Below are 25,591 nucleotides of genomic sequence, written 5' to 3' on the forward strand. Positions count from 1 at the left end.
AATGACAGTGGAATCTTCTTTGGCACATACAGCAGAAAAAATCCTGTCTCTTTGTTTTCTGAATGTTTGGAAAATTGCCTGGGTTAAGGAGGAATGCCACCAAATTAAATGTTGAAGCAGGTGAGGTTTGCCTTCAGTGAGTCCCACTGCTCTTTTCTAGGACCTGAAAGATACCAAGGGACACCTCAGGCTATCCAGAACCCCCATCCCTAATCAGACTCTAGCTTTCTGCTCTCAACAGTATCTTATCCTCTGGACCTTACCCAATTCTTGCTCCTCCCCAAAATCAACATATTGAGGAAGTTCCAGGTTAAGACAATGGATTAAAACCACACATCTTAATATTATAACCTCTGTATTCGTCAGGTTGGGCTGTTATAACAAATACCATAGACTATGATGAGTATCATTGACTATGTGAAACCACAGAGTAGTTTCAGAGTAGAAAGTTATTTCTCACAGTTCTGGAGACTGGGAAGTCCAAGATCAAGGTTCTGGCAGATTCTGTTCTCAGTGATGATTTTCTTTCTGGCCGAAGTCAGCAAACTTCTCACTATATCCTCACAAGATGGAGAGAAAGGAAGACTCTGGTCTTTCTTCTTTGAGTAAAGATACTAATTCCATCATAAGGCACCACCTTAATGCACTACTCTAAACCCAGATATTTCCCAAGGCCTCATCTTCAAATACCATCATAAGGAGAATTAGAGCTTCAACATATTAATTTAATGACACTAGCATTTGGCCCATAACATTCTGTCCTTGGCCCTGAAATTCATGTCCTCTCATGCAAAATGCATTAATTCCATCCCAACAGCCCAACTTCTTAATTAACACCAATTCTAAAGTCTAAGTCTCCTCTAATTTAAACTAGATACAAGTGAGACTCAAGGTACAATTCACTCTGAGACCTCCACCTGTGAACCTGTGAAACCATACAAGTTATGTACATCCCAAATACAATGTTGGGAAAGGTGAAAGATAGACATTATCACTTTAAAAGTGAAAAATTTGGAAGGCATAAGGGGATGATGGGTACCAAGTAAGTCCGAAATCTATCAAGAAAAATATCATTAGCTTTTAAGGGCTGCAAATATTCCTGTTTGGTTCAATGATCTGCCTTTCAGACCCAGTGGGGTCATAGCCCCACGTCTATGGCACTGCTGAGTGGGAATTGCACCCCCAAGGCTCCAGAAGACCTCTGCCTATCTTGTTGAAACCAAGGCAATTGCCTCCCACTTTGAAACCAAGGAGGCATTTCTGATGATCTCTGAAATGCTTTTGGGGTCATTCTTCCGCCCTACTCCCTATCTTGAAGAATTGGCATGCTCATGGCCAAACAGCTCTAGGCTCTGGTCCTATAAAATCTCTTAAGTCTGACAGCCTTTCCTCATTTTGTCCCATCCCCATCCCTTTCGGTCCAAACCAGCAGTGTTTCTGCTACGATGGCTGATTAGATCCATGGTTCATACCCACAATAACCTTAAACGGTTGTTCAGTCACTGTTACACCTTTAGTGTTCTCTCCAGAACAAGTTTCTCAAGTGTTACAATATGGAGAAGCTGAGAATTTTTTTAAATCTTTAATTTCTGAATTTTTTTCATTTACCAAGTCCTTCTTCAATTCATTTCTTTCTTTTTGAATTTCACTGTGCAGTCAGGAGGAACCAAGGCATTCCTTCAACACTTTGCTTAGATCTCAACAACCAATTTCATCACTCATTTTATGTTCCACAAAGCACTACAATACAGTTCAGCCAAGCTATTGGCCACTTTATGACACGAATCTCTTTTTCATTTTCCAATAACAGGTTCCTTACCTCTGAGTCCTCAGCAGAATTACCTTTCATGTTTATAGTTCTAGCATGCACCTCAAGTTCCTCCAGCCTCTACCCATTACTCAGTTCTAAAGCTGCATCTACATATTTAGGTCTTTGTTAACAGCAACACCCCACTTCTCAGTACCAAAGTCCATTTGTGCTGCTGTAATAAAATATCATAGACTGAGTGGCTTAAGCAGAAAGAATAAATTCATTTCTCATATTTCTGGAGGCTGAGAAGGCCAAGATCAAGGTTAGGGCAGACTTGGTTCCAGATGAGAATCCTCCTAGTTTTCTGTTGTCCACACATAGCAAAGAAAGTCTAGAATTTACAGCTTAGAATCCCCTTCCTTGTCTGCTTTCTTGATACGTTTGTGTGGGAACTTTTAGTTTATCCTCATCTTTTTCATTAGTGAAATCTACTTTTTGTTCATGACAGTTTTGAGTTTTATCTGTTCACTTTCACGCCTTTTGTTCTATGACTTAGATTCTGCATTTTGTGCTTATTGCTCATACACTATAGCAGCATGATAATGGGGTGGGCAGACAGCATGGATTGTGGAAGATAGAGTGAGAAAGAGAAAGAAGGTAAAGATCTAATTGTGTATGTGTGTTTAGTTCTGTGTGAAAAGACCAAAGAGGGTTCTGAGCAAAGGCGATAATTCTTTGTCAGCATTTCAAGAGATATCACTTAAAAGCCAGAATAACATTTTTGTGGTTAGATATAATCTATATAACCTGAACCCCATCCTCATTCTTCTTAACTCCATGTACTGCTCTTCCCACCCTAGATTCACCCAGCAGCCCTGGCCATCCTAGTTTCCTCACACACTCCAGACATGCTCTTCTTCAGGACCTTTGCTCATGCTGCTTTCTCTACTTTGAATGCCTTTCTCCTAGTAGCTCACTCCCTCACCTCCTTCTGCTCAACCATCTCCTCAGTGATAACCGCTCAATTTAAAATTGCAACTCCCCGTCACTTTCCTCCCTATCTGTCTTGCCTCTATTCTTGTCCTCTGTACTTACCATGATTTGATAGGTTAAATGTTTTATTTGTGTACTCTCTGTCTTCCCACTAGAATGTGAATTTCACAAGACAAGGGCTCTTTGCTGATTGTTCACTCCCTGTACCTAGACCATTTCCTGGCCCATAGTAGATGTTCAATATTTACCAAATAAAATGAAATAAATGAATACAGTTTAGGAAACGTTGAGTTAGACAAGGTTAACCAGATGTTTTAGCTGCAGGAGAAAGAGCCTTTAGTATTCTAATGTTTATTTTCATTTACCAAGAATAGAATCTAGCATGCATAGTTTCCCAAACTTATGTGGACATATAACCTTTTTTTCATGGAATAAGTTACAGGGAATTGTGCTTAAATGGAAATGAAGTGGGAAGAGCAGGTTTTGACGATAAAGAAAATGAAAAGGACACCAAAATCCAATGTGTCTTAGGTGAAGCAGGAGAGAGCAATTTCATTCATTCATTCATTCATTCATTCATTCATTCATTCAGAAAATATCTATCAAGTGTATATGATGGGCCACAAACTCTTCCAGCCATATGACAAGGCAGAGACCAAAAAGAATGGAGGCCCCAGGTCTCATCCTCTACTGACGTCTCCGGTTTCGCTGACAACTTTTAATCCTATAAAATGCAGAGAAAAAAATAATGTTCCAAGCCTGTGTCACTGTTGTTTTAAGACTTTTCTTTCTGATTAGAAAGATACTGAAATATAATTAATCCCTCGTTGAAGAAGCCACATGCAAATTTACGAAGCAACATAAACTATGGATTTCCCACCTGCTCTGATTTCATCCCTTCGAGACCTACACTATAATCAATATCCTGCCATCCAGAAGGTATGACTGAGGAATCCCAGATGACTACCACCAACAGAATTGCACTCTTTTATCATATCCTCCTTTGTAGCAAGGGAGATGATCATAATGCAGAAGAAAGGGGTCTGGCTAGAATACTAATTGGCAAGAGATTGCTTTATCATCTCCAGGAGCCAATAAAAATAAATAAATAAAGAAAGAATTTTATCTTTAAAATGCTCCTGTCTTCCTGATAAACAGAACAGGACAACAACATACTGTTCGATGAGTTATTGTGGGTAAAATCTCACTCTGAAAATTACTTGTCATGGCAACAAGCAAGCGTCACCCCTAAAGCCAGCAGCCTGAAGCAGATAGATTGTTTCAATTATCTAATTTTCACAATGAATGAACCCTGCTTATAGGAAATCCATAGGTGGCTGGCAGTGGTAAATGGTGGCTGTGACATGTTGGAAGCTGGTAGATTTACATTCGCTTTCAAAATACGGAACAGGATTGTAATTTTCTGTAAATATTCACAGAAGTAAAAGAGGAAGAATAAGAGGAAGAGTAGGAGGACCTTAAAAAACTTTCTCTTTTGTCTTAGCTCTGGGATATGGCTGTTCTTTCCAAATTGTCCTCTCATCTGTCTAGTTGGACGATATCGCATGTAGGTGTGGGCCCTTCTGTGGTCTCACTAACTGCACCTCCCTCGCCCCACTAGACCTCTCACAGTGCTTTGGAGGTATTGTGCATAGATAGAGCCAGCAGATGTCCCCCAGAACTCCTTGGCCTCAGTGGAAAGTGCTATCACACAAAGTAAATTTCTCATCAAATGTATGGTAAAATTGTGTATACAGCTCTCTGCTAAATTCAATTCAGTTACCCTACATTTGAATTACCCTTCCTCTCTGTGTCTTTTCCCAAAATTTTCAGGCCAGTTGTCCAGAGTATTTCTAGGGGAGCCAAAGAGATAGTATTAATTTCCTGCCTCGCCCAGATAAAATGTCCTTGGTTTTGATAAAACCAGGAAGGTGGGCCTTGTGATTGGTGCATTTCCATCCTTCAACTCTCCCCACAGAAGTGTGTGCCTCACCATCATGGTCCTTCTTCACTCCTTCCCACCTCTACTATGGCTCCAGTTTTATCTCCCCCATTCCCACTCCAGTTCCCATCCCCTACTCTCACCAACCCCTACATATTGTTTTTGATTTTCTAGGAAGGACTATAGCAAAAAATTTTCATTTCCTGCACTGTTTTTTTTCTCCTAATAATAAAATCTCCTTTTCCATGCAAACTGAAGAAAGAAGAAGAAGAAAAAGAAGAGAAGGAGAGACAAGGAAGAGGAGAGGAAAGGAGGAAGAGGCAGATAATTTGATTTTATTGTAATCTCTTTTGGTGGTGCTGACATTCATTGAGTTGATTTGTTTTCTGAGTAATGCTTGCTGAGTCCCTAAAAGGAACAGAGACTTAGGCATTCAGTTGCTTCAGTTCTATATACTTGTTTGGCTAAGTTCAGTTTACAAAGCAACACTCAGAATTGATTTTCTTTTTAATAAAAGAAAACAAGAAAGAGGTTTTCCAAAGTCCGCTGGATGGTATATACTGCATGCATCTTCAGAAAATCTAGAGCCATATTTTTAACTGAAAGACTCTGGTGACAGGTAAGAGAAGTTATAATCATCAGTGTTTTAAGTTCTGGCCTTGGGAGAATTTCTGATCACTCTTCTCTTTTCAATCTTTGTTCAAAGAACATCTGTCTTCAGTTCAATAGTTTAGACCCTAATGACCAAATCAGTAAATGTTTATTTTGTAAATTGGCAAAAGGGAAGGCAGAAAGAAACTCAACCTTTCACTAACATTTTGTTTGCAGTGATAGAAAATGCCATCAGATGAATTTGAGCCAGAGAACTCTTTCTAACAGGAGCGTAACATTTATTGATAAGAAGTTGAGGATTAAAAAGAAAGAAAGAAAGAAAGAAAGAAAGAAAGAAAGAAAGAAAGAAAGAAAGAAAAAGAAGTTGAGGGTTATTTTGTTTTTTAAAAAAATGTATCAAGGTAGCATTTTTCAATGTTCTGTACCATTGCCCTTTGGCTCATAATGATGCATTAAGGTGATGATGAATTCTTTGCGACAGAATCAGCATATTTAGCCTTGTATGTATTAAGCACACTGCTGTGCTTGCACAATACTTCAGAATGTATGTAATTGGGCTCTTCTAGAGGGTCAGCTTTAGTTAGAGAATGGAAAATTAAAGGTAAATCAATTTAAGTTTTCATAAAATTTAGAATCAGGACTACAGGTTCTAGAATCAGGCCTAGATACTCCCATTCTAATGTGGAATTTTTTGTTTTGTTTTGTTTTCTTAACACATGCAAGTAATTGCCAACACCAGCTGGGTGTCCTATAATTCAGCTCAATTCTGACACTATCTACCCAGGGATAGCAGCAGATTCCACAGCTAAGGGTTCAGTGCCATAAGACTGCCTTCCATTTCTGATGCCAACCACAGACCCAGGTTGTTATCTGTGTTTCTGGCCAATTGGCCATAAATCAGAGGTTCCCACCACTCTTTCCTTGAGTTCAATTACTTTGCTAGAGTAGCACACAGAACTCAGAGAAATATTGTATTTATTCACTAAATTATCAATTTATTACAAAGGATATTTTAAAAGACATATGAATCAACAGCCAGATGAAGAGATACAGACAGAGGACAAAGTCCAGAGCAAAAGAGCTTCTGTCCTCTTGGAGTATGGGGCCTTGCATGGTGGCACTGAAAACATTCTATTTCCCCAACGTGGAAGCTCTCCAAGCCCAGTCTTTTGGGATTTTATGGAGGCTTCGTTACATAAGCATGAAAGATTAAATCATTGGCAATTGGTGATTGATTCAACCTCCAGCCCTTCTCCCAGGAAATCGGGGAGTGGAACTGAAATTCTACCCCTCTATTCTTGGTTGCTTCCCTTGGCAACCAGCACCCTTCCTTAAGTGCCTTCCAAAAGTCACCTCATTAACATAAACCCAGCTGTCTTGGAAAGCAGCCAGGGGTGAATAACAACACACCCATTTTACCTTTATCATTTTAAAGCTATTTCAGGAAGTGAAGACAAGAGACTAAATATTAACAAAAGATGTTCCCATTCCTTTTATAATTCTAAGGTTTTGGGGACTGTGAGCCAGGAACCATGGATGAAAACCAAATTTTGGTCATCTTAATGACCCAATATGTGTTTATTATAAGTCACAATATCACAATGACTTTGTGGAAAAGCGATTTCTTATGACTGCTAGTACCAGCAGTCGTAAGAGAAATGTTAGATAAATATACAGTTGGTACATCCATCATGCTTCTATTATACTTTTATCCCAAAGTTTATCATTTATATCCTTAAGTTTCATGATGTTGGGGAATCCCCAAACCTGACTTCTTATAAATTGCAACAACCATAATATTTTCAATAATATTTAATTTCCAAACTTTTCTACTTGGACTTCCTACTTGTATATACCAAGAGAAGAAGTTGAGTGAGGTGCAGCTTGACCCTCAATTAAGAATTATATTTTTAATTACATATTAAGAATTATAGCTATTCCTCAGAGAAGTCTATTGGAACACTACAACTTTATAAAGATTTTGAAGAGTTTCATTTAAACAGGCTTTGAGTGAGGGCTCAAATCATCGGTCAGATATCCGATTTTGAACACTCAGTATGAGGTCAGATTCCAAGGGTTCAGCTTGGATCAAGACAGGACGCAGCTGCCCAACAGGGATGGCCCAGGCAGCATGCCTACCAAGACCAGCTCAGAGGAAGCAGCCACATAAGGACACACAATAAGGCTGTGCCCACTGATCCAAGGGCTGAAACCAAACACCCCATGAAGTGGTTTTAAAAATGAGGGTAGATAAACTTGACAGATGGCATGAGAAGACAGCTTTTTATTCATTCAATAAATATTTATAGCACCTCTTATGTGTCAGGCACTCTGTTAGGTGCTAAGGATATAGTGAGGAATAAAGCAGATTTGGTTCCTGCCTAACTGAGTTTATAAACCAGTGGGAAGGCAGACTTTTTTTTTAATCATCACTTATGTAAAATATACACTAAAAAAGTAGCCATAGTCTTAAGTGCTATGAAGGGAAAATACAAGAAACAGTATGAGGATATATTTTTATTTTGGAATCTGGGAAGACTATGTGAGGAAGCAACTTTTAACTGAGAAATGGAGGATTGGTAGATGTCAGGCAGACAAAAGAAGGGAGGAAGAGAGTTAACGTAGAGGTAAGAACGCATGTGCAGGGGCTGTGATGATGGAAGAGCTCACTGGATCCAGGGATGTAATAGAAGTCCAGAGCACACAAAGGAGGGGAGAGCAAGGAGCAAGAGGCCAGACACCTCCAGGGCATTGAAAACCATGGTAGGATTTGGGATTTTATGCCAAAGGAAATGGAAAGCTATTGTAAGATTGTTAAGTTTGTAAGATTGTTAAGACTGGCACTTGTCTAAAAAGCTCATCTTGGCTTCCTAAATTGTAGCAGGGACAAAGTAGAAGCTAAGAGAGTAGTCAGGAGATTTCTACAGTGTCAGATGAGAGCTGATGGTGGCTTGGGCTGAGGTTGGTCAGCCGGGATAGAGAGAAACTAAAGGGAATTTTTCAACTGCACTCTGCTCTAGCAGAGAAAGACAGTGCACCCAACCACCACTTTCAATCCCCACTGGGGCATCCATCCCAATTGCTATCACCCAGTTCCATTCGATGGAGAAAAGACCTCAAGACCACCTCAACAGTTACCTGGATTAGTAATCCCCAAAAAGCTTTTCATTTCCAAGATTCACTTGAAAACTATTTTGTTCGATTGAAAGACTGCTTAAGGTGAGCAAAAGTATGCCATTGCATGCTAATTCTTTTGCATCTGTTTGGCAGGAGATGTCTGAAATACTAGAGCCAAACAGGCTAGAACTGACCTAACCACAGGAAAAGCAATGTTGCTTAGTTGAAAATCTGCAAGAAACTCGTCATTTATTATTAATGTCACCATGGGCACAGAAGGCTTTGATATGGATGCTGGAGATACCTGCCTGCTTTCAACCAGGCACAACAACCTCACACTCTCTTTTCCCCTGCCCCAGAGCATTTAATTCGCGGGGAAGAAGCTTTCTCAGCGGTTTGCCCTCCAGACCATTGGCACAAAAGTAGAAGTTTTGAGTGCAGAAATCAAACCATTTCAAAGGGGATGTGGGATTTGCTCTCAATACAATTTGGAAAACCACAGGTTTAGTAGAAACAGGGCCGGAAAAAGAAATGAGGGCTTCTGAGCAGGACTGCCTGCCGGACACAGCCCACCTCATTTAAATGTGACACCCAGGCTTATCACCTGGCTCTAAAGTTCCCAACTCTTCCCCTGACCTCTAGGTACCCCAAGGCAGAAAACACTTAGGAAGGACCGTGATTCCTATGCCCACTTCTTGGACAGACATGAAAGGATGTACAATTGGCTCACATGAATTATCTCAGCTGAATGCTGTGAACTCCCAGAGGCACAATGGGAAAGCAGATACATGGCACCCTCTCATCTTGCCAGCCATTCCTGCCAGTAACTTGGTTTAATAAGCTCCCCTTCCCAGACTGCTAAGTTTTCCCCTCAGGCATAGGGAATATTGATTCCTATAAATCAGAGGGAAGATGAGCTCCTTTTATCAATTCCTTATATTGGCTCTGTAGCCTTCATTCATTATTGATTCAACAAATGTTTGGATGCCAGACACTGAGCATCTTGGACAACTTGCTTGACCTCTCTGAGTGCCAGAGGTGTCACTTGTACACTGGGGATCATAAGCCCATTGCAAGGTGACCTTGACAATGAAATGAGATCATAATTGTAAAGTACCAAGCACAATGTCTGGCAATCAGTAGCTGCTCGGTTTCCCTTTCTCTGGCCTTACATCTGCCCTTGTCACTTTTTCAACAAGGTCTTTCTTGTGAAACTTGTGCCCGCTCAGAGAGCAAAGTAGCTGCATGGTCCTAAGAGTAGCCAGGAGGAAGTTCTACCATGAATATTCTAGAGCTATCTCTGTGCTCACAGGACAATAAATAAGAAACCCTTGTAGTTCTTTGTAGTCCCAGGACATGTACCTGTACTGGCCTGGTATCCTCTCTCTGTGATCGTGAGATGCATTTGCTTCCCCTTCTCTCTGCTGATGCTGTGGATTTCCAATGTGTGGCCTTTGAGAAGTCAGGCGAATCTTGTTTGCACTCTGTGGGCCCCCAAATTGGGCATTTTCTATGCTCTTAGAGGGAAGAGCTTCTTTGACTGACCTCTGGATTTCCTATGAAGGCACAAAGCTCTGCTTTGCTGCAGCAGAGGGTCTGAAAGGTCTCAGAAACATCTTGTTATTTGAAAAGGTACCATAAAATACCAAGCAAGGCTGACCACACAGCAATTGAGAAAAATAAAATATTCATCAGAGGACATTACTGGGAAGAAAACAGCATAGTTAATTTCACGAAAACTCCATTGTAATAGAGGAGCAAAATTAATCACGCGAAAGCATTACGACTTCTGAGCCTCAAAGCCAACATAAAATAATTGAAGAAAAAAATGAAAATAAAACAAATCTATGGCATCTGTGTAGAGAGTGCGTGATTAGAAGTTGATGGAAAAATAATAAGGTTCAAGGAAAGCAAATGCTGGCTGGAGTCCTCTCGTTTACTCGGGAAAGCAAAACTTTCATTTTGGTAATGTTAATGCTAATGGTTATATCTTGTTTGCATATATTTGGTGAGCATTGGTGAAGTAGCAAGAAGTGAAACCTAAGAGCACAAGGCTGACAAAATAAGAATGGGGTTGGGTTTGCCAGCCTCAACTGCAACATTTTGCGTGCTCCATAGTGTATGTTTTCCCACATAAAGTGCCTAACTAGTCCATTTTTTAAAATTCTGTCTCACTGCAGGGATCATTGAGAAAATTCCTCCCTGTGAGGGTCTGCATTCCAGGGAGTGGAGCTTAAAAGAGAGTGGCTAAACTAAAGGAGCGGCTAGCACTGCTGAGCACCTATTCTCTGCTATGGCCTATGACAGGTAGCTGAAATATACCTCCTGCTTTGAGTCACCTCTCTGAATAAAATCGAGGACCAGCAATATAGGCAGACGAAGAGACTGCCAAAGGGTCAGGAACCATGGATTCTAATTCTACATCTGTGAAAACTGCCACGTTATTAGGCAAGTCACGTACTTGGTGCCTCATCTTCTCCATCTACTAAATGGGAGTAAAAATCTATGCTGTGCCTACCTCAGATGGTTTCTGAGAGGACCAGAGAAGATAATAAAGGTTACAAATCAAATGGCACAAATGCCTAGAGTTTTTAGTTTTGTTTAGTTTTGCTTGGCTTTTGGAATCCTCCGAACTTAGAATACTGATTGAAGGAATAATGAATTCTCTAAACCTATCAAGACATGGCCTAGGCCAATTGCTACAGGTTTTTGCAGAGGGTAGGGGATTGAATTTCTCCTCTTTTATGATTGATGTGACCTTGCAGAGTTCCTCATTATTCACACTTTGCTCTAATTATGGAGATCCTGAAATGAAGAAAAGGTTAAGCAAGTGGTTTTGTTATTCTCCTGCCCCAGGAATCTTGGAGTGTCTCCAGATGTTTAAAGAGATTGGATTTGTGGGGTAAACCTACCATTTATTTCTCAAGCCGAAGCAACACCCAAGCACTCTCACATCTTTATATTTCAGAAATTGATAGTAGCCAAACTATCTTGCTTCTGCATTTTCCCTTTTCAGTGACATCCATGTCTGCTTTCACCTCTCATTTCAAGCACTCTATAGAAGTACATCTGTGTACTTCTTCAGGTCCTTGTCAAATACAGGTGTGACACACAGGCCTTAAATAATCTGATGTCACTGAGTAATGCAGAGTAGATGACATAGATGACATCGTTCCCACCTTCTCATAGACTCTGAGCATTTTGGATTCCCAATGGACCTTCCTAATTATCCAATTCGACACAGTGCATGAGTAGGAGAAGAAAACTTGGTCCAAGGAGGCTCAAAACTTGCCTAATATCTGGACCTGGAAAGTGTTTCACTTACAATGGCTCTCTTTTCCTCTCAGGATTCTTCCCCTGGGTAATGAGCATAGCAAGGGGAGGTGCCTCACTGTGGGCTACTGAGAGAAGTGATAGAAGATCCTGGAAAACCTAATGGTAGAAATCCAGAGACATGAACATCCATTGGGTATGAAGGAGTCTGTCCATGTTCCCCAAACAGATTCTATGAGAAACAGAAAATGAGATGTTATATGACCATAATGACAAAGTTATATACTTAAGCTAACATAACTGAAAGCATAAAGTATGAGGCATGTGATCTAGAACCCAGGGAATCAGAGAGTATTAGGTAAATAAGCCACGGTGTATCAAGAGGCCCCAAGAAAGATGTTATTTAAATACAGAACCAAAATAGAGATTTAGGCATTATTCCTTATTTAATTTCCATTATATAACTTAATGTAATGTTTAAAAGCTGAAATTTCCATAACAGAAGTATTTCAAAAAATGCAAAGAATTTTGTACACACACAAAACTATAAGTAACTCATTTACTTGGTTACAAAATCAAATAATACAGAAAGACATAGGATAAAAAACAAGTCCTATCTGACCTCTCCCTTTTCTCTACCTGAAGTATCCATTTTTGCCTTTCTTAACGGTTTTTCGTTATTCTTAGCAATTTTCATATCACTAATAGGCTCAGGCTGAGACTTTTTGATTCATCAATTAACTAATCATTTTTGTACCTGGCCATATTTTGGGTTTTTATCGTCATCAGGTGAACAACTAAACATTTAGTTACATTAAATTAAGCATGCTTCCTATCTATAGAGCTTTTTATGACTTATGAGACCACTAAAGTATGAAAAGTTCTATAAGTACTATTATCTCTAGGTAGAAGGTAATGGGCATATTTATCTATTTATCTCTGTGCATTAATGTTTTTTTCCAAGTATCTTGTGTAGACTTTTTCTTTTTACTCCTCAACTCTAGTAAAAAAAAAAGTGACTAGTAAAGCTTAAACAGGAAGACATCTAGTTAGACACAGTGAAATAAATATACATCTACCAACAAGCAAAACCATGCAATAAGCAAGAAAGAGAGAGAGATAGATGGGGGAGAGGAGGCAAGCCCCATCCTCACTGAAGTTAGAAAATATCCACAACCCATATGTTACCTTTTCATCAAATATGTGAAATACCCAAAACTATGGCATGTACTTTTTATCCTCACATGACAGAAATTTTTCCATGTGATGTAGCAAGGCCTTGAAGAGCCCAAAGTACAATTGTCTTATTTAGAACAGCAAGGTAAGTGGGTTAAGAGAGGCTATTGATGTTCCTCTGAGGGTTAAGAGAACAAAGGAGGAAATCAGAGGCATGCTATCTTCTCAAAGAACGAGGTTCTGATGTGGCTAGATGGGTTTTCTGCTTTGCAGCTGCTCTTTACAATCAGATAAAAAAAAAAGAATTTAAAAATACTTAAAACACTTAGGAGAGAGAGATCAATGAAAACAATGTCTAGGCATGAAAATTATGCAAAATAAATAAGTAGAGATTTATTGCTTTCTCAGATTAGGATCTTTCAGACAGATTGAAGAATTACTCGTCATTTAATATAATATAGAATAAAGTAATAGAAAGCCAATGTAGGTCCATGCATGGTATAGCAGATTATATTTTTGCTGACATCTATTCTTCCCCATCCTCCACCCATGTAGTGTACTGTCCCTTTTCATTAATGAAAAATTTGACCACATGACTTCCTTTGCTCAGTGCAATGTTAGCAAAATTGGCATAATCTGGGGTTCCAGTGAGATTGCAAGATTGGGTATGTTCTCTCTAGGCTCTGCCATTGCTATTAGAAAAATAACAGGTAACTGTATCATCCATCATGTACCCCCAGAAGTAAAAACAAAATGGGTGCTTAGAGACGAAGAAGATAAGCCACAGACTAGAAGAAAATATTTGCAAAACACTTCTCTGACACAAGGTTTGTATTCAAACTACACAAAGAACTCTTAATGCTCAATAATAAGTAAATAAACAACCCAATTTTAAAATAAGCTAAAATTTGAACAAATACCTCAGGAAGATACACAGATGGCAGATAAGCACATAAAAAGACTCTCAACATCATTTGTCATTAGGATATTGAAAATTAAAATGCAATACCTCCATACACTTATTAGAATCACTAAAATGCAAAAAAAAAATTGAAATGTTGGCAAAGATGCTGAGTACTAGGAGCTCTCATTAATTGCTGGAGGGGATGTAAACTGCTAAAGTCACTTTGGAAGCAAGTATGGCACTTTCTTACAAAGATAATTATAGTCTTGCCATATAATTTTGCAGTTGTGCTCCTAGTTGATTACCCAAATGAGTTGAAAACATGTCTACAGAAAAACCTAAACAAAAAAGTTTATAGCAGTTTTATTCATAACCACGCAAAACTGGAAACAGCCAAGATATCTTTCAACAGGTGAATATATAAACAAACTGGTACCTCATATGGTGAAATACTCTTCAATGATAAAAATAAACAAACTGTCCAACTACAAAGACATGGAGGGGACCTAACCGCATATTGCTAGGGGAAACAGGCCAGTCAGAAAAGGCTACATACTATGCGATTCTAATTATATGATATTCTAGAAAAGGAAAAATTAATATAAGGACAGTAAAGTGTTCAATTGTTGCTAGGTGTTTGAAGAAGGGAGCAAAGGATGAATCAGTGAAACGCAGAGCATTTTTAGGATGGTGGAACTGTTCTGTATAATACTGTAATGACAGCACATGACATTATGCATTTATCAAAATCCATAAAACTCTATAACACAATAAATGAACCTTAATTAATGAAAATTTTAACAATTCACTTAGGAGGTTGGGGATTCCAAGAAACAGTGCAGACTGTGACAAGAGAATTTAATTGCATTAAAAATACATGAAACAAACCTACTTAAAAGGTTTAGGGCAAAATGTGTTCACCAAAGTACACCTGGAAATGAGTAGAGTCTGTGAGACTACAGACAAAAGGAACTGTACATAAACACTATAGTTAATAAAATCGTGTCCCATGAGGTATGGGTTATTAAATCTGAAGTTCTGTGCACATCCACTGGAAATGGACATCAAAGAGATAGTGGACAATGGGAACCAGGTTTCTTACTTTCGTAGTGGGGGGTCACCTCCCAGCCAGGGTAACTAGCTAGCCTGACCCACGTGGTAATGGATTAGAGCTAGAAACCTCAGTAAAAACTCAGGTTTAACTTAAGATACATGCACATATATTTATACATATATGAATAAATACTGGTTAGTATATACACATGTATTTTTGCTCTAACAGATAAAAGGAACTACAAGAAATGGCACCACAGTAGAAATGAACACACTTAATACCCAGATCTTGGTTTCTAATACCATTTTCCAAGAAGGGACCAGGGTGTACTGGAGAAATAGCAGATTCGAGGACTAAGACAGGAAATTTATAAGGTAAACCTGGAGCATCTTACAACCCAGAAGGTAAGGAAGTGGTCAAAGGAAAAAAAAAAAACACACACACACAAGCACACTGGTGGGGATATATCAAAGGGGACAACAATCAAGTGAAAGAGCTCCCAACAGCCAAAGTTGGAACAATTCAAGCAATAGTGAAAATGCCACTTTGTTTCTGTGAGTTCCTTCCCCCAAATCAATAACCTCAAACTAATCATAAAAAAAAAACCAGAAAGATTCCAGGAGAAATGCATCCTATAATATACCTGACCAGAACTCCTTAAAATTGTCAAGGTCACTGAAGATAAGGGCAGTTAAGAAACTGTCACAGCCACAAGCCTAGAGACAGGACAACGAAAAGTAACATGGTATCCCAGATAGGACTCTGGAAGAGATAGTGGACCCTGGGTGAAAATTAAGGAAACATGGATAAACTATGGACTTCAGTTAATAACAATGTACCAGCATTATTTCATTAATTGTAACAAAGGTACTATACTAATATATGATATCAGAAATAGGAGGAATTGTGTAAGGAGTGCTGTATGGGTTCTCAGTCCTATCTCTGTAAATCTAAATCACTCTAAAAAATAAAGCCTATTGATAGAAAAACTTAAAAACATGCTACAGATCTGACCCTGAATCTAAATGAGGAACCAACTCCAGCCAGACCCACTGCAGGAGGCAGAGCTTCCACTCAGGCTAAATGACCCGACTCACAGATGGAAAGGAAATTCTGGAAATTATTGGAATTCCTAAAATAGAGGACATGCAACCTCAACTTTGCTAAATATTGCCAAATTGCTCCCCAAAATGGTCCTGCTATTTAAATTCCCACCAAATGCATGATTTTTTTTATCTGCTCCCTTTATTACTACCACTTGGCAACCCAAATGGTTTAATTTCTGCTAATGTAACCAGTGAAGTGTTTTACTTCCCTGAACTTGTATGTGGCTGATTTCTAATAAAGATAGACGACATCTTTTATCAATAAAGACTTCAGTCAGCATTTCAGCAGATAAGGATTAAATATATATATATAAAGGATTAAATATATATATATTATATATACATATATAATATATATACAACTCCAATAATACTATCATAAAGTTAACAATACAGCTTTCCTCGGCTATTGGAATGTAGATACTGATGAAAAATTTTGTAAACCAAAGGGTTTAGGTAAAACAAAGAAGTAATCACTGTTAATTTATATGGAATTTTTTTGACTGTTCTCAAACCCCAAAAATAATCTCTTAGGTTTTTCTGATACCTTAAGGACACATCTTACTAATGGATGCACAAAATAAATCAAGATAAAGCACAGATGCTCACACAATTCAAAACTCTGGCAGCTTGATGCTGAGATCCTGTAGTTCCCAGGAAAGGAGCTGGGCAGGGCCACTCTCACTGCTTCTGGTGAACACTATCCCCACAGCAGCTCACTGCAAAACAAATGCTGACGGCTACTTTTGCTCCTCACCTTTTTTGTAAAAGTAAAGATGTTTTCTGGATTTCTTTCGATTAGCAAAAACAGGTACTAATGTAGGTCTTTGGTGAATGCAAAGTAGTTTAATGCAAACTTTCGAAGAGTGGGAATACCTACAATTTCTTTGTAACATCTTAATAACTGATCCAAATTCAATGTCCCCTTATTATTTAAAATATCTTTTAAAAGTTGATTTGTTTGCATCAGGATCCAAACAAGGTCTGTACATTTAGATTATAGGTATCATAAATCTCTCTTAACATATAATAATTTTCCCTCCCCCTTGTGCTATTTATTTTTTGAAAAAGCTAAGTTATTTGTCTTAAAGAATAGCTGGATTTGGCTGATTAAATTCTTGTGATATCATTTAACATGGTCTACATTTCCCATTCCTCTGATCTAGAGGCCAGGTCAGATATGGGTTTTTTCTTTTGTCAACAATAGTTTATAGTGTTTCTGTCCACTTCCTATTGCCTTGCACCAAAAGAAAAGTAATGACCTGTTTGCCCCTCTTTTAGTGATGCAAAGATTTAATTAGTGCATTCGGGTCATGACTGCTTGATCCATCTGTTATAAAGTTTCCCCTCTAATGTTTCTTACCTAATGGTTTTAGCAACTATTGATGACCTTCGTCTAGATCCATTATGGTTTGTAAATGTGGTTTTCTGTTTCTATCATTTCTTCTCATCTTTTTACGTATGATTCTTTAAAAAAAATAGAACAAAACAAAAACTTCACTTTGCTAATTACTTTCCTGCTCTGAAATACAATTCATGTGAGAAAGGCAACTGACTTTCTCCTTTGGAATACAAACTAAGAATCTGGGAGACATTGCAACTTTCCTCTGCCTGTGGATGAGGGAAGCTGACTCAGGAAGTATAGCATAGGGATTTCTTCAGCATGCAATTTCTTTTCCAATGTAATTAGTTGAGCACTGAATGCCTCATGCCAACCACCCTCATATTCACCATCTGAGTCATCCTACTGAGAGCCTTTGCCAGGGCTTAATCTGGAGAATACCAAGGCACTATCTGTGCCAAGAAGGCTGTGTAGAAACCAGTGTAGTAGGAAGAGGACAGTGACATTGCGGTCTCCATTGGTATTACTGGTCAGGTTTGATTGTCTTCGAGGCAACTTTATGATATAAAAGACTAGAAGCAACATGTGTTAGCCCACCTGGCACCTTTTCACTTAGCATGATTTCTTTCTCTGTCACTCTTAGGGTACATGTCAGAATGGATAAAATAGACATGCAACAATCTTTAAAAATCATGCCAAAGCTTATATTGCTACCTTCTTTATCCTTAAGATACTTGCTTCTGTACAATAGCAAGAATAAGACCACTACAGAAATCTTTCCAAGTCTAGAAAAGGCACAACAAATTTCCTCCACCACCTTTAATAGTAACTATTTTTTGTCAGTCCCTTGCTATATACTATTACTATGCCAAGTGCTTTAAAATGAATCATTTAATTTTGACTCTACAAACGCTGAGTGTTTTATAAATAAGTACAATGCCAATGATTGTTCAGAGTATTAAGTGGTAAAACTGATACTATAACCTAGATCAGCACTATTCTAAGGTCTGCATTCATTCTTTAATCCCACACCACCATAAATAGTTATTGAATACCTTTGATGTCCAAGGCACTGTCCAAGGTTCTGAATAAACATAGCAATATGATGGCCCCTACCCTCTACAACTTTGCTACTTGTTCCCCAAATGTGGTCTGAGGTCTAGCAGCAAAGACATCACCTGGAAACTTGTTAGCTATGAAGTATCTAGGATTTCATCCCAAACTTACTGAATCAGAATCTGTATTTTAAGAAATCTAGGTGTTTCGTACATACATTAACATTTTTGAGATACGTAATGAAGAACTTCAATCTAATGGTGAAAATACCACACAAACACTTAAAAATAAAACTAACCAATAAGCCATAGATAAGTGGACTTTGAGTGCTGCAAGAAGTCAGCACTATGGGAATACTAGAAAGTGGGTAGCACAGATCCTGGGAAGACTGTTTGGAGGAGGTAGAGCTCAAACTGAGTCATGCAGAATGCTTTGACTTGTAACATGGAGAGATTATTCTGACTAGAAAGACTCTGACAAGGAAGCCATCAAGGTGAAGACATTCATAGAACGTATGAGAACCAGTTGACTGCTCACAATGGCCTCTCACCAGACTCTCCAGGAAAGGGCAGAGGTTCTGGTTTCATCTGCTCACCTCAGATCTTCCCACAACCTAGTACTTTGTTCATATTCAATAAATATTTGTTGAATGAAAGGCACTTCTTAAACCATACACTTCCTACCAAAATATTTTATATGTTTTTAACTTTCCTAATAGTTATTGACATTTTCCTAATGAGTATGTTGTGGATGTTGTTACCTTGAAGAGAGATGTTCAGCCATTGCTGTCCAGAACCTTGCTTGAAAAAAATGGATTAATTTCTTTAAGTGCTATGCAGAGATCAGGAAACTACATAACTATCTTATTTCATGGATGGATATATTATAGCCAGTATTTAGGGATATTTCCTTAGAATAGGGCCATAAATTGAAACTACTTAATGAAAGATATATAAACATTTTAAAGCTTCAGATCACACTGCCAAATTGACTTTCAAAAATTATATTCCCTTCAGCACTACTCTAATCTGGAAGAACTGCTTAGGAAAAAGAAGGTATAAAGAAGTGGGTTAACAATTTGATGAATAACAGATAATTGCTTCTGTGTTGAGTTATAATCATTTTCCAGGAAATTTAAGAGCTACTTTACATATTATATGTTTAATTCTCAGCACAGTCTTTAAAAGATGTATTATTACTGCCATCTCACAGATAAGGAAACGAAGGCTGAGAAGTACTTAATAGTTGTCCCCAAAGTAACAAAGCTATTAAATGTTGAAGTCATTATTTGAAACCAGATCTCTAAGTCCCCAAGATCTATACTCATCCACTATCCCAAAATTTCTGTTCTGGCCATCTATTGTTGCAAACAAGATACCCCCAAATCCAATGGCTCAAAAGAGCCATTATTTCAATATATCTCCCAATTTTGTGGCTAGGCAATTATTTTAATCCACATAGCATTAGCTGGGGTAATTCACGTGGAGGTAAAGCATCCATGTCCAAGGTAGCTCATTCACACAATTGCAAGTTAATGCTAGCTGTTGTCATCTAGAGAAGTTCATCTAGGGCCATCCTTTAAGGGCCTTACTTCTTTTGTACATGGGCCTCTGCACTGGGATGATTGTGTTTTCTCACAGCATGAAAACTGGGTTTCAAGATAAGTATGCCAAGAGACAGGAAATAGCAGCTTATAATCTCTTATGACCTGGGCCCTAGAACTGAAACAGAATCATTTCTACTATATTTAATTATTCAGAGCAGTCACAAAGCCCACCCAGATTTAAAAGGAAGATATATACATATAGACCCCTATACAAATGTCAGTCATCTTTAATTTATCACATTCTCCAAAATAGAATGCCAAAATTGCATACATTAAAGTTATCTATTATATGTAATTATTCCAGAATAGTCACAGATGCTAATACCTCAAAGATAAATGTTGTTTCCTATTATAAGCCCTTCCACTACATTCTATTTTCTGTAACCATGTACATGAATTATTTTGAGATGAAATAAGGACACTTTTTTTCAGATTTTGCCATAAAGTTTCTGTTTATGTCAGAAACAAGAAGTGGTCAGAGAGAATGCTGAATCATGGAATGTGCGTTTTGCGCTTTTAGTTTTCTCTCTCCTTTGCTATATGACCTGACTGGCTAAGTCACCAGCAGGAAGTTGCAATTTGAGAAGTGACAATTCTCTGGATGCAAGACGTGGTTTTCAGGTTGCTAGCAGTTAGACAAAAGCTGCTGTTTCTTCAATAAAGCACTACAAAGTAGTGTGCTTCATCAGTAACTGCTGAAGAGAGTCCCAGTTTTCCCAATTTACAGGATGAAACTGGCCTGGCTCCATCAGTGTCTTTAAGTCTGGTTAGAATTCAAATGAGGTTCCCATTTTGCAAATCCATGCAGACCTCATTCTAAGCCAACACAGGTGTATCTGGCTTGCTGGCAACTATAAGCATTCTTGACATATTTCCACTCCATTAAGAATTTCCCTTCCACCCACATCTGTGTTGCGACCCCGACTTGTAGTTGGCTGAATGCACTGGTTTCAGGAGTCAACCAAAGCAGCACATAATCCAGTTTCCTAGTTTAAGCAACTATGGATATTCAATATAACTCCCATTTATCCATCTAATTTAATGCCCACTCTCCTCATCTAAATAAATCTCCCTTGGAGATTCTCCCAGAAATCCAGGCTCTTCATCCTGCCCCCTGCCTAGCTAAGTCTTAGAGTTCCGGCCATGAGGCCAACTCGGAAGAGCAGCCAACGAGTAGATGGATGAGAAGTTATAGAATTGGCCTTTACAGTGCAATAGGAATTTGCTTTACAAACTGATCTCTGTACGAATGGCAAACTCATACAGGATGAGTATGTGATGGGTTTGCCTGACTAGCCTGTCACACTCTAGATCCAGCTCTACAACTTAACCGTTATCTGCTGCTCCCAAAATCACACAGAAAAGGAAATATCCTAAATCATATATGCCCTTTTGAAAATATATCCATAGAAGGACTGCTAGCCCCTGTGAGAGCATGTAAATGATGTGGTGAAGTGAGCTCCATGTTCTTGTTGCCAGGAAGTTGCCAGAAGCTACAAATGTGGATGTGCATTAGGATTGCTGGGGGTAATGCTAAGAACATCATGGTGAGTTGACAAGCCAGAGATCAGCCTTTGTTGCTGAGGTTTTGAGAGAGTCTAGTTATTCCAGATTCTAACCCCTTCTGACCTTCTAACATCCACTCCACTCTGGAACACTAAATAAGGTGGAAAAAACATCCTTTAGTTCCTTCTACTCTGTGCACAGTATACTAAAACTTGGGAAAAAGCTAATGAAGTTCTCTCTTCATCATGAAGTTGTGAAGGTGTGTACACTGCACACAGGAATGTGACATAGAGCATCCTAATGATGTTCCTTTGAGCTACTTCACATTTTCTGAAAGATGGCTTCTGTGGAGAGCAGAAATTGCTTTATATGTAATTCAGAAAAGAATAAAGAACTAATTCAGGCTTTGTTTTATTTAGCTACAAAATTAAAGCACTGAAACTCTTCACTTAAAGGATTTCAGGTAACATTATAGCTGAAAATATACAGAGATATCTTTATCACACTGAATGCTCAAAAAGTAATATTTTTTACAATATATAATCATAATATAATTTTTAAAAATATTTTTTTTATTTATTTGATAGAGAGTGAGAGTGCACAAGTGAGGGGAGGAGCAGAGGAAGAAGCAGGCTCCTTGCTGAGCGGGGAGCCTAATATATGCCTTGATCCCAGGACTCTAGGATTGTGACTTGAAGGCAAACACTTAACTGACTAAGCCACCTAAGCATCTCATAACATAATTTTTTTGTGATGGAAATGTGAAAAATTAATGAAATATGAAAACAAATATATTTGTATATTTATAATTGGTAAATCTGATTTAAAAGTAGGGTGGTATAATGAAATGAGCACAAATCCACATATCTTTGACTTAGAAATTCTATTTTTTTAACAATATATCATTTCCTAATCCAAGTTTTCAGAAGAAAAGCCTGAGGCAAAATATACACATAATGTTTTAACAGGGGTACAATCCCAAGGGAGCTAGAATATGGAATAAAAGAAATGAAATGAGCAAGGAAGGAAAACAAATACAGAGTGGTATATTATGAATTTGGCCACAGTACTGCCTTACCAGAGAGCACACCTGGTTGCTCAATCTCACCACACATCTTCTGAGAGGACATATGAAAACACTGTATCTGGCAACAATCCATTAGGTGGACAAAGGGAGAATAATTATCCATGAACTCCATAATGTCCCCTATTTGGCACTGATAAAGGCTCCCCTTTTGATCTGTAAGAATGCAGTTAGTGACAAGCTAACTGGGAGGTCACCCAGCAGTTTCCAGGTAAAAACTACAGCCAAGCAAATCTGATGAAGAACATAAATCTATTCTAGCACAATTGTAAGGAAATACTTGCACATGATCTTAACAGACATTATTGTAGCATTATTTTTTATCAAGAAAACTAAAGAGATTGAATAGCCATTATTTGGGAAATTACTAAATATATTATAGTATACCTGTATCACAGATTGATTAAAAAGAATGAAGTATATCTACTTATTGAGAAAATGCAGGGCCTATTAAATGAAAAAAAAGAAGTCACAGAATTATATGCCTATCACAATCCACTTGAACACAAAAAAGAAAATCTCTATATACATTTATATCCATATATAGATGACATAAATAGGAAAATGGTTGCTAGGAAACATGTCAAAATGTTAATGTCTACAACTGAAGAGTATAGAAGACCCTCTAAAGTCTAATTTCACATTTATTCCAATTATTTGTGCACAGTTTGGATTTCTTAATAAAAAAGTTAAGGGCAGAATAAAAGGGAAAGAGGGAGGAGAGAAGTGTGGAGGAGGGCAGAACAAAAGTTTGGGATCCAGATTTCACTACATCTGAATTCTGGTAGGGTGACCAATTGTCTCAAGCCATGCCGTGTTTTTCCTTCTGAGCTTAAATCCTAATACTTATTGAGGTGATTTTTGAAAGCTTTTGCTCTTGAAAAGTTTGGATTCTGTGTTTTAGTATTATAATGACATTCATGTCTGAGAGAAATCTAATATTAAGATGAAACAGTTTGAATGACTTTTGTTGAAAGACCAAAAAAATGGCCCCAAAAATCATCACGAAAAGAAGGTTCTGTAGAGTATATAAGTGAAGCCAAGAAAGAGTGGCTAGATATATCAAACCACCTCAGTTGCATGTGGTCTCACATAGAGAGACTAGAAAAGGACAAGACAAGCAAAAGAGCAGAACAAGTTAATGGCTGCTGAGAGGGTTGAAGAGTTTGCTGAAACAATCTAGGTAAAATACATTCTACAAATGCATCCTAAGTGACAGCAGTGAAAAAGCCTACAACTGTCCTCAGTCTAATAGGCAGTGTAAGGAAATAAGAGCTCCCTTGAATAGTGAGAGGCTGGCCTCATTTTTTTACAATGCCTTTTAACTAGACCAAAAAAAAAAAAAAAAGAGGAAATAAATCTTTGTAACTGGTAAACAAAAGATCTTATTTTTGAAGTAGGTCAGACTAAATGTGATCATTTAAGTTGATAAGAAATAGCAATGCCAGCATATTCCAAGTTGTCTCATGTGTCTTCCAGGTCATTAACTTTATCAAGGGTCATTGACTTTTAAAGCAGAGATAAACCTTGAATACTATTGTGCAAACTACTTATTTTTAAAGTGAAAAGTACACACAGAGTGGTGGAATGCTGTATCACTCACCAGGGTCCATCAAAAGATGAGTGTGAACCTGACTCTAACCTGACGACCTTTGTTACCTTAAGGAAGTTGTTCACCTTCTCCAGGTCTCTGTCTCCTCCTCCGTATAGTGAACCCTTCAAAATATGATCCATCTCTGAACTCCTTGACATATTGATAATGTCGTGGATTATTTCTCTTAGAGAAATAGAACATTTTTTGAGCCACAAACAAATAATCATACCCTTCTACTTTATATATGGGCTAACTGATGCCTAGGAGCATTGAACCACTTATCTAAACTCTGGTAAGCAAGAATTCGCATGAAGAGGTCTGAGAAATTACATTTAGTTTATTTTTTTTAATGATACACTCACTTTTTAAAACTAAAATGTAGGGGGAAAATATTACAAAAAAAATCACTGGAAATCTTATCACCTAGAAAAAATACAATAGAAATTTGGTTGAAAATGATCTCAAGGGAAATCCCACGTGGCTCAGTGGTTTAGCACCTGCCTTCGGCCCTGGGCATGATCCTAGAGTCCTGGGATCGAGTCCAACGTCTGGCTCCCTGCATGGAGCCTGCTTGTGTCTCTGCCTGTGTCTCTGCCTCTCTCTCTCTGTCTCTCATGAGTAAATAGATAAAATAAATATAAAAAAATGAAATGATCTCTAAATAAAACTCTCTCTTTCACTCTACAACACCCCTTCTCTACCATTGGACAACATAGGTGTCAAGCAAAACTTTAGTTACAATTTGCTTTTTGCCAAACATATTATTAACACTCAGAGTTTGAACACTGCTGAGATGTGTAAATAAATCATCCTGGAGGAGAAATTTCAAAGCTTAACAATTTTTGTTAATATCGAAAGATACAGAAACATTGGATTGGTCCACTCTGGCCAGCAAGACCACTATAAAGAAATCCCTGCAGGAATAGAGAAAAACAAGACCAGTGGGTGCTCCCAGGCACCAGGGATTGGGCCATCAACTGGTGGACACTGGAACCCACCAAACCTGGCTTACTCCCCAAGTGGCTGTGGGGGCCCAGGCTGAGGAGATATCCAGAGCTGAGTCAGTAGGCATAGTCCTCCTTCACTCACCGGAGGCTCACTTGTTCTTCCTTGAAGGAACCTGCTCTGGGGCTAGGAGCAGTAACCAAAACCAGAGATTTGGTCTTAGTCAAATAAGACTGAAAGGAATTATGGTATATTTCAGTTGTGGATCTGACAATGTCAACCATCCAGAAAAAAAGCTACAACCGTCAAGTCTTTGGTTTGGTAACTGCAGGCCCTATCCAAAGGAATCAGTTTTTAGTGTAGTGGTATTTGTAGGCATCTCTAACCTCAAGGGAACATGGCTCTGAGCCAGAATTAATCTGAACTGACCCTGTGGGTGAGAAAAAGCACCCTGATAACTTGCTGAGGCCAACATGAGAGAAGGAACCTTAGCAAGAGGAAAAGGCCTCCTGATTAGAGGCCTACTAGAGA

At 38.3% G+C, this 25,591-nt stretch overlaps 1 protein-coding gene and 1 long non-coding RNA gene across 2 annotated transcripts in view; both read right to left on the reverse strand.

Moving 5' to 3' along the window:
* LOC140598871 (uncharacterized) overlaps positions 1–9,930 on the reverse strand; it is a 31,079-nt gene extending 21,149 nt beyond the window's left edge. Inside the window, exon 1 of the long non-coding RNA XR_012001422.1 lies at positions 9,777–9,930. This is a non-coding gene — a long non-coding RNA (uncharacterized lncRNA). The remainder of the gene's footprint in view (positions 1–9,776) is intronic.
* DPP10 (dipeptidyl peptidase like 10) overlaps positions 1–25,591 on the reverse strand; it is a 1,540,096-nt gene that overhangs the window by 1,386,356 nt on the left and 128,149 nt on the right. The window lies entirely within an intron of this gene.

The sequence above is a fragment of the Vulpes vulpes genome, chromosome 5 (genome assembly GCF_048418805.1).
Source record: "Vulpes vulpes isolate BD-2025 chromosome 5, VulVul3, whole genome shotgun sequence".
NCBI lineage: Eukaryota > Metazoa > Chordata > Mammalia > Carnivora > Canidae > Vulpes > Vulpes vulpes.